Below are 10,827 nucleotides of genomic sequence, written 5' to 3'. Positions count from 1 at the left end.
CTTTCTTTCTTTCTTTCTTTCTTTCTTTCTTTCTTTCTTTCTTTCTTTCTTTCTTTCTTTCTTTCTTTCTTTCTTTCTTTCTTTCTTTCTTTCTTTCTTTCTTTCTTCCTTTCTTTCTTCTATTGATCTGAAGATCTAATAAAAGCTTGCCAGCTTGGCTAAGTTCATTGGTTTCCATGAGAGCAGGGTTAATTTATTCCTTAGTGATTTGTTTGCACATTAGCCTCCTGCTTTTGTTTGCATGGGCTTATTACACTAAAAAGGTCATGTGACCACGAGAAGTTACTTCACTGTTGGGGGCCTCAGTTTCCTCACCTGTGAATTGGGATAATAATACTTGAACTATCCACCTCTCATGATTTCCCAATGAGGAAAGTGCTTTGCCAACCTTAAAGCATGCAAAAAAAATAAAGTTACCTTGTTGTTGAGGATGTTTGCCTCGTTCTATCAGATCAGTTCTGGTCTTTTTAGGCATTGGTAAATTAGCTTGGATTCCTCTTATGTATCTCCCCTTTCTCTGTCATTCTCAGGTCTTTCTGTAATGGGATCAGTTAGACAATTCTTCTAATTTTAGGTTCCTCCACAGGTGAAAACCCCTCTCATCTAGCAACCCTTGGTCCTCTGCATATCTATCTTTCTGCCTTTGTGTCTCAGACAGAATCCAAGTTCCTTCAGGACCAGGACTCTTATTCTATCTTTCTAGCCCCAGTCCTCTCCCATAGTGCTTTACCCATTGTAGATGCCTAATAAATGTTTGCTTATTTGAATAGAAGAAAGCCCAGTCCATCATCAGGTATTCATTAAGTACTTGGTACAAGGCACTGTTAGGTACAGGCCTGGGGCCCTATTTTTGGTTCAGAAACCATGTTGTCTGTATGCTCAAATGCTTCAGGGAGAGGGAGACAATGTGGTGTGGTGGAAAGGTGCTGAGTTGTCAATAAGAAAACAAGGATTTGAATCCTGGTGCTGTAACTTACTACTTGTGTGATCTTAGGCAAGTCATTTCCTCATCTGAAAAAGGAGAACACACAACAGAAAGAGACCTCACTTTATCATCGGAGTCTCACCTTTGACACAGTACCTACATGGCCACCTGGAAGTCACTTATCCTCCCTGGGCTTTGGTTTGTTGTTGACCAGTCATTTCCATCATGTCTGACTGACCCTTTATGATCCTATTTGGGGTTTTCTTGGCAGAGAGGTTTGCCATTTTCTTCTCCAGCTCATTTAAATATGAGGAAACCAAGGCAAGTAGGTTTATATGACTTGCCCAAGGTCACACAGCTAGTAAGTGTCTGAGATCACATTTTTATTTGTGAAGAGGAATCTTCCTGCATCACCTACCTGCACTGCCTCAGTTTCCTCATCTGCCAACATGGTTTCTGAACTCCCTTCTGTATAGTTAGAATTATCTTTTTAAAAAAAATTTTTTTAGCTAGAATTATCTTGAATCCCTAAAACTACATTATCCAAACTTCCTTTCTGTATTACCCAGAATGCTTTTCTCTTTGTCCACATTTGCATCATCACATTTGTATATATTTTGCTGTAACTCCTCCCTCTTTCTCTTTTGCTCTCGCGAGCTGGCTGAATAGCTAGTTTAGTACCTTTTCACTCTAGTTTTTTAGGTTGGTTTATTATTAATAAAAACTTTATGAAATTCAATACTTAGTTATTGAATATTAATTTTCATCTCTACACTTCTAGATCTAAGTCTACAATTTTTAAAAATAAGGATCTCTAAGGTCTATTTTAGCTCTAGATACTGTTATTGGTGATTTCATTGTAGCTCTTCCTTCTTCAAGACAACAGGCATTTATTAAGCTTCTACTAAGTGGCAGGCAGGGCAGTTTGGTGGCACAGTGGATAAAGGGCCAGGTCTAGAGGCAGGAAGACCTGAATTCAAATCTGCCCTCAGATACTTACTAACTGTGTGATCCTGGGCAAGTCACTTAAATCTGTTTGCCTCCATTTCATTATCTGGAAAATGAGCTGGAGATGGAAATGGCAAACCAGCTCTGGTATCTTTGCCAAGAAAACTCCAAAAGAGGCCACAGAGAGTCTCACATGACTAAATATCATTAAACAACAACAACCAAAAAAACACATCAGGGCAAACTCATGCCTTTTCCCCATTAGTGTGTCTCCATGTAGGCTGGGTCTTGACGTGAATCATGGTAAGGCAATATCCTGACGTGCCTTTGTTTGTGAAGATCTATTGGGTGTCATTGTGGAAACCACCAAATGAAGTGGCAAAAGCAGCAAAAAGAGAAGCATTATTGCTGATTAGGCAGCAGGGAATGAGTTGGGTGGCAAGAAGCCAAGTGGACAACAAGGGGGCCTGCTCGTAAGTGATGCACTGCAAATAAATTTGGAGCTTATGGGAAAACTGAGTAGTCTAGAAAAACATTTCATGGCTGTCGTCATGCAGAAGACTTACTGACTGTGTTGGGGAGTCTACACTTTGTTTATGCTTGTTTCGCAGAGAGGGAAACTGAGTCTTCATACCACACCCCACTCACTCATTGAGTGAGTCAGTGCCAAGTTAGAAAACCACCCATCCCAGTCTGGTGAGGTTGCAACTTAGCCAGGAAGTTGTCCAAGTCCCAGGGCCCCTGGATTCTTGGCAAGTGATTTGGGGAAGCCCAGAGGAATGATTCCAAAGAGACAAATTGGCAAAACACTTGCCCCTGCTTAATTACTTTATATAGGTCTGTCTTTGAATGATCCTCAGAGGAGGTTGAATTCTGCCTCATTTTGTGACCATAGGCATATCAGCCCCTGGGTCTCTGTAGGGGAAAGAACTGGAGTGGAAGTCTTGAGTTCAGATTCTGGCACTATCATTTGGTGGAAATTGTTTCCCCTTGCTGGGTTGTGGTTTTCTCCCCTGTGAAATGAAGGGGTCCTGCTACAAATATTCTCTTTTGGCTCTAAAACCTATTTCTGACTTTGTTTCTCTCCCTTCTCCTTCCCCACAATCTGAATGAAAATGCTTGGTGGGAGGAGTGAGAGATGGGAAGGCTCTTATTTTTATGGTACTTCGGGAACCTATGGGGGCCAGAATTGGATGATCTGTGCCCTGTGTCCATGCCAGCTGGTAGAAACAGTACAGATTTGCCTTCCAAACTGATATGAAGTAGGTAGCACTGGCAGGGAGTCATGCCACAGGAGAATTCCAGTTATGGTTCCCACATTTAAATTCCTTAGTCCTCAACTTCCTTATCTGAAAAGTGAGAAGGTTGGGCTAGAGTCAGCTTTAAGTCTATAAAGATTTATGGTTCTAGAATAGATAACCTGGCCCGGAAATCAGAGGGACTCGGGGTCATGATTTTGTCCCTGTGTGTTTTTTGGATACATGGGTTCTCTTCCCTGGACCCAAGTTCCTTCCTTCTAAAATTATTTCTGAAGTCTCTTTCAATTCTGAGAATATCTCATTTCAAGGGTCTTCCAATTCAGCTATTGCATCCCCTCTAGGAATCTCTTTTACAACAATCCTGAAAAACAACCCCTCCAGTGATGGGGAGCTCACTACCTTGTGGAACAGTCCATTCTATTTTGGGTTGTTATCTATAATTACTAGGTGGCTTTTTATATATATATATATTGAGCTAAAATCTACCTCTATGTTAAAATCTACCCCTTGGGATTTGAACCCAGATTTTGTTAACTTTGTAAGTTCAGGCCTTATTCACTCCAGTTCTCATGCTAGCTAGACTGTTCTTGGATATTAGTCAGTCTGTCATGGAGTCTTTATGTGAAGGCTTTCGAGCTGCCAGAGCCAGTGGTCCCCTGATATGCTCCGAGTCAATCACTTCTCTTCACACTAGGATGAGGCATCAGAGGAAGGACTTTTCAGGAGATTTTGAATTCATTTTCTGGTTGTTTCCCATAGGTATCCTTTGATTTATTGTCTAGATTGTAAAGAAGGAACACATTAATACCCGTCCAGCAGAGTAGAAAGGGAGGGAACGGGACTTAGCCACTATCAGTCATAGGTTCAAGTCCAAGATCTCACTCCTAACTATCTTCAGAACCGTAGACTTACAAATCCTAAGGTCTTTCTGGGACCAGGTTTTCTTTTTCATAAAATGAATGAGTTGGTTTGGGTTGTCTCTGGTTTCTCTTCAAATTCTCACGATTGATGAATATTCTAGTTTGTCCACCCCACCCGTCCATCCTTAGATGACCTCTCGCTGGTACCAGGTACAGAGCAGATACCTTATAATGTTCTGTGGAATGACTGCATGTGGATTTTCAATCATTTTTCTTTGGAACCCTGTAGAGAGCAGTGCCTGACTGACGGTCACCTACTCAGATGGCCAGCTACTTCTGGGGATTCAATCAGACCCTTCTAGATGCTCTGTTTGACTTATCAGGCTACCATGGAATTTGTGATATTAAAACAGTAAGACCAAGAAATGTAGCGTAGACGTACTGAGCAGATCTCCTATAATCTTAGAATGCCAGAACAAGAAGGAGCCTCAAATCAGAGAAGACAGACACTAAAAGCTGAAGGGGACCTTAGAGACCATTTAGGCCAATGTGCTCATCTTAATGAAAAGGAGACTGAGACTCAGAGATGATGAGGTACTTGTCCCAGAACTCCAAATAGTGTTGTTGGATTCACATTTCATTCTGACTCTCTGTGACCCTATTTGGGATTTTCTTAGCAAAGATATGAAGTGGTTTGCCATCTCTTTTTCCAGATAGTTTTTTTTAACTCTTATCTTCTGTTTTAGAATCCATATTATATATTTGTTCCAAGGCAGTAAAGTAGCAATGGGGGGTTAAGTAACTTGTCCACAATTACACAGCTAGTCTGAGGCCAGATTTAAATCAAGGTCTTCCTGTCTTTGGGCCTGGCTCTCAATCCACTGAACCACCTAGCTTCCCTTCTAACTCATTTTATATATGAGGAAACTGAGGCAAACAGGGTTAAGTGACTTGCCCAAAGTCACATAGCTAGTAAATGTCTGAAATGAAATTCGAACTCAAGAAGATGAGACTTCCTGACTCCAGTTCCAGCACTGTATCCACTGTGCCACCTAGCTGCCCTTCTAACTAATTTTATATATAAGGAAACTGAGGCAAACAGGGTTAAGTGACTTGCCCAAAGTCACATAGCTAGTAAATGTCTAAAATGAAATTCGAACTCAAGAAGATAAGACTTCCTGACTCCAGTTCTAGCACTCTATCCACTGTGCCACCTAGCTGCCCTTCTAACTAATTTTATATATGAGGAAACTGAGGCAAACGGGGCTAAGTGACTTGTCCAAGGTCACACAGCTAGTAAGTGTCTAAAATGAAATTTGAACTCAAGAAGATGAGACTTCCCGACTCCAGTTCCTGTGCCACTTAGCTGCCTTTTTTTTAATTGAATACTGAGCTTGGAAAATAATTTTGTTAAACACGAACTAGAGGCGGCCATGGTATTTATTATCATGAGACTTGTTCAGTGAGAAAGACAGGACAAAACACTTAAACAGAATGCCCCTTTCTGGTATCTCAGCTCCTCCGGTCACAATTCAATTCTAGAATGTTTTCAGGTTTACCGAGGACTTTCTTTCCAACAGCCCCTATGCAATATATAGTGTATGGGTTATTGCTCCCACTTTCCAGCTGAGAAAACTGAGGTCCCACATAGTCAATAAGTGTCAGACTCAGGCTATAGAACCCAGACCTCCTGGTTGCCAGGTCTGGCACTCTTTACCTCGTAATGCGGCTGCTTCCCAAAGCACCCACATTAACAAGCCAGGGTGTTGCTCAGACACGGTGACAATTGGGCTCCTGGAGTTATCAGGAGTCAGGCAAGTGTAGTCATGCCCTTGTTGTAAACATGTAGGAATATAAAATGGCGTCTGACAGCTCGGGGACAGACATCATAAACCCGGTGTTATCAGCACTTTGGTTTCTATTTTGAATTCCATCTGGCCCCTTCTCTGCTGGGAAACATCTGTTTCAGTCCGTATCGGTGACTAGATTTCCCCTCCCCTGTTCTTTCGATTTTGAAACCAAACCTACTGTGTTGAACTAAGTCAGGTTGGGTGAGGCCAAGCCACGGAGAGGACTTTGACAACTCACCAGACCCTGATACCAAAAGTTGTTTTGTTTCCAGAGCTGCCTGGTATGTGGTATGTGACTGACTGACTTCAGGCCAAGTGGGGAGGGGATGTTGGCTAATTGGGGGTGAATCAGCTGCTAGGGAAGACACGAGGAACCACCTTGCAGCTGGCAGGGAGAACGTGTGGGCTCACATGTTGTCTTGCTTGCCACAGGATCATAGAGAGCTTCATGAGTTGGAATTGGTGAACCCACCCCCTTCATTTATCGAGGAGGAAGGCAAGTCCTAGAGAGCCTAAATTGTATAATGTGGAATAGTCATGGAAAGAAGGCAGGAAGTCAAAAGAACCACATGGGAACCTCCATTCTAGCACAGTGCCTGGCACAAACAGGAGCTCAGAAAATGCTTATGGATTTAACTTGTTGATTTATTTGGGTCCATAAGTCTTGGGAAAGTGTTATATCACACACGCCTAAACTTGTGTGTCCAAGAGCATATTGTCATTCCAAGAGTCACTTGTATCCGTGATACTTCCATGTCTCAGATGATTTGATGAATTCCTACCTCAAGAAAGTCCTATTTTGGACTTCTCCAACTTCCTCCCGCAAGGGAAACTGAGGTCCCTTTTGCAAGAGTCATAAGGCTATGGAGCAGAGCTAGGACTTGTCTTGGGTTTCCTGACTTCTCATCCTATTTTCTTCTAAGCCAAATCACTTCCTGGGGGGAAAGAAGAGGAAGGAGGGAAGGAAGGAGGGAGAGAGATGGAGAGGGAAGGCCTCTGACTCAGGACTGGTCACAGAGGACCAGAGCTTCCCCTTTCCCCCGACATTAGTGGCTTCCCTTCTGGTTATCCCTAAATGAGAAGCTTCTGTCTTCTGTGCTGCCTCTCAGATATGAGCCAAACCATCGTGATGCCCAGTTCTCCCATCCCACTTCCAGGGCTACTCCTAAAACCCAGAAACTTTCTCATCGAGAGTCTGTAGGCAGGGTCCTCCCTGGCTTTCTGTCTCTGAAAGGTTTGCCTAAGGTGAACAGCAGTGCCAGATACATAGTAGGTACTTAATAATGCTTATTGATTGATTGATTGATTTGGTAGAGATGTACTCCTTGTTTTTGTTTGTTTGTTTTTGATTCTGACAATTTGCCCTGGTAGCCCCCTTAAAACTCACATTTCTCCAGTGTTTTTTTTTAAACCCTTACCTTCTGTCTTGGAATCAACACTGTGTATTGGTTCCAAGGCAGATGAGCAATAAGGGCTTGGCAATGGGGGTCAAGTGACTTGCCCAGGGTCACACAGCTAGGAAGTATCTGAGGCCAGATTTGAACCTAGGACCTCCCATCTCTAGGCCTGGCTCTCAGTCCACTGAGCCACTCAGCTTCCCACCTCTCTAGTGTTTTCAGGAAAGGTTTTTCTAAAAATGACCACCCTGTGAGATTGGTATTCCAAGTATTATTAGCTCTATTTTACAATGAGAAAATTGAGACAGAGAAGCCCAGTGACTTCATCTGGTTTGTAAGTTTATACAGTTCTTGAACATTTCAAAGTAGGTGGGATGATGACAAACCCAATCTTCCATAAAGTATATTTACCTTCCCTCATTCCTCTATGCCTCCCACCCCAACCCAAACCCCACTTCATCAGGGTTCCACCCCTATCCCTCACTGTACTTAAGTTCCTACCACCTTTGCAAGCCTAACCCAGAGGTCGCTTCCTCTAAGAAGTCTACCCTGATTCCCCTGGTCAGGGGGACCCTAGGTCCCTCTCATGGCCCCTCTCTAATGCTCTATGGTATAGTGTATCTCATCTCTCCACTGGACCGTAGGATTCAGGAGGCAGGGTCCTAACCTGCCTGTTCTGAAACTAGCATGGTGTTCTACGGCTTGACAGGTGCTGAAGAGATGTTTATTGGATGGAAGGCTGCTTAAAGAGAAAGAGAAAGAAACCAAAGAGCAGTCCTAGAAAAGCTCAGATAAGATAATATTCCCTTTCAGTTTCTACTTGACTTACCTGAGTCCTTCCTCAGGGCCTTGCCTCTTACTCCCACATTTGAATTGAAAACTAGGATCATGCATTTGGAGCAGAAAGAGAGCTCAGAGACCACAAAATCCAACCGTCTCGTCATAGATGAGGAAACCAAAGCCCAAGGAGGTTATAGAATTTGAACCCAGGTTCCCTGACTCCTCTAGAGGAAATATCAAGTTGGCAGGTTTGGGTAGATGAATCTCAAAGACCCAGGAGAGGGCTGGAGAAGCTGGTTAATGAAGGGAGAACCCTCCCTTCCAGATGGACCAGCTCCTGGGAAGGTGACAATAGAAGCATGGAATTTATTCGCCTTTGGGTCTCCTCCCTCCAAAACTGCCAGAGGAATCTGGGGATGAGTGACTGAAAGAACTCAAGAGCATGACCAGACTCTGGCTTGATACAAAGCCAGGCCTTCCAAGAAACATGTGCCTTTCATATTTCTACTCCTCCTCATCCATGCAGGTGGCTCGATTCTCAACCACTCCTATCTCTTCCCCCAAGGGTGGTGAGCAGGTGATCATAAACATTCACTTGGCTTCTGGGTCCTGTTTATTTGTGTGTGAATGTATGTGGGAGAGAAGAGCTTCCCCTAGAACTCTGAGGTTGGCCGCCATTCCCTTAGAGAAGAGTCATGGAAAAGAGTTTGAAGATAGCAGCTTCTGTAGAGTGTGGAGAAGAGAGAGAGTTGGTGTGGAAGCCAAGGGGCAAGGAGTGAGTGGGTGCTCAAGAAGCGAAGGCAGAGTGCGTGGACTGTTCTTTATAGAAAAATCATAACATCATAGTTTCGGAGCTGGAAGAGGCCTTATCAGTCGTCTTGTCCAAACCTCTTTATTTTCCAGACAATGAAACTTTAGTCAGTGAGGTAATGAGGTCCATGTAAAGTCTCATTTTTAGAGGTAGAGCTGAGATCTGAACCCAGGTCCTTTGACATGAAATTCAGTGTTCTTTCCATTGTGAAAAAAGGGGTGGGATAAAGCTCAAAAGAGTAGCAGGAGATTTTTTTTTTCTTAGAGAATGTTTTGAGAAGTTTGTGGGCTTTGAGGAAGTAACCAGTAGAGAGGTAGAGAAGGAAGACAAAAAGGAGAAAGAGAACAACTCGTGGAGTACACAGTTCACAGAATCAGAATTGGAGGTGACCATTTTTTACGTTGTTTAGTTGTATTTCAGTCATGCCTGACTCTTTGTGACCCCATTTAGGGTTTTCTTGGCAAAGATACTGGAGTGGTTTGCCATTTCCTTCTCCATCATTTTGCTGATGAGGAAACGGAGGCAAAAAGGGTTAAGTGAATTACCCAGAGACAAATCTGAACCAGGTTCTCCAGCCTGCAAGACCAATGTTCTATCTACTGCACTTACCTAGCTGCCCACAGATGACCTTAGAGGACATCTAGTCTAACCTGTATCTGACCCAGAGCCCCTTCTGAAACATTCCTGACAAAGTGATTATCCAGTCTCCACTTGAAGAGGGAGTACTTTCTGCTTCCCAGGACAGCCACATGCCTCCTTTCAACAACTCTGGAAGTGTTCCTTATATCACACTTAACCCAGCCTTTCTGCAGCTTAGAGCTATTGCTTATAGTTCAGCCTTCATGGACTGAGCAAAACAAATTTAATCTCTCTTCCTTCTAACATGAGAAGATTGCTTTCAGGTGACCCTTCCCTCTACCCTGCCTCCCCAAAGTCTTTTCTTCTCCAGTCTAAACAACCCTAGTTCCTTCCTTCCAGTAAGTCTCATATAGCGTGAACTCAAGGCCTTTCATTGACCTGGTTGTTTGCCTCTCCAACAACCAAATAAATAAATAAATAAATGACAATCCAAGATATTCAAGTCTAAAGTTATGTCAGAGATTCCATGCTAAAGGGTTGAGTATTGCCCATTTCCTCTGGTTTTCTTTTAATATACAAATATTACTGTCACATATCAGAGGGATTTGATTTCTCCTGTTTGGGATCAGAGGGTAAAGTTTAGACTAACAGTTAAAAATTGTAGGGGGCAGCTGGGTGGCTCAGTGGATTGAAAATCAGGACTAGAGATGGGAGGTCCTGGGTTCAAATCTGCCCTCAGACACTTCCTAGCTGTGGGACCCTGGACTAGTCATTTCCTCCCCATTGCCTAGCCCTTACCACTCTTCTGCCTTAGAACCAATGCATAGTATTGACTCTCAAATGGCAGGCAAGGGTTAAAAAAAAAAAGAAAATTGAAGAGAGGCAGATTTTGACCACTTCCAAATGTTTAGAGCTATCCAGTATAGGATTGGGTCTCTGTAGGAGGGGATGAGCTTCTCATGACTGAAGATCTTCAGGAAGCTGAGGCTCCCACTTGTGGGAGAAGTCACATAAGTGATTCCTGCCTACTTCTAGATGCTATACCTCTCAATGTTGCCAAGGAACACACTAGCTTTTTTGGTTAATGAAATTAAATATCCAGCAAATATCTATTAAACCAGTCACATGCCCAGAGAAAATACTGTGCCAGGTACTTTCAGAGATAGAAAGGTAAATTAGCCATAGTTTTACTCAGAATTTGGACTAGATGACCTTTGATGTCTCTTTCTCTTTGAGGTTTTGTGTGTATGTGTGTGTACTCGTATGTGTGGCAAATCACCAACACTGATTAAAATCTCTCTCTCCCTTTCTCTTCTCTTCTCTTCTCTTCTCTTCTCTTCTCTTCTCTTCTCTTCTCTTCTCTTCTCTTCTCTTCTCTTCTCTTCTCTTCTCTTCTCTTCTCTTCTCTTCTCTTCTCT

This window comes from Gracilinanus agilis, chromosome 2 (genome assembly GCF_016433145.1).
Source record: "Gracilinanus agilis isolate LMUSP501 chromosome 2, AgileGrace, whole genome shotgun sequence".
Taxonomy (NCBI): Eukaryota; Metazoa; Chordata; class Mammalia; order Didelphimorphia; family Didelphidae; genus Gracilinanus; species Gracilinanus agilis.
The sequence above is the reverse complement of the archived record's forward strand: the minus strand, read 5'-3'. Positions refer to the sequence as shown.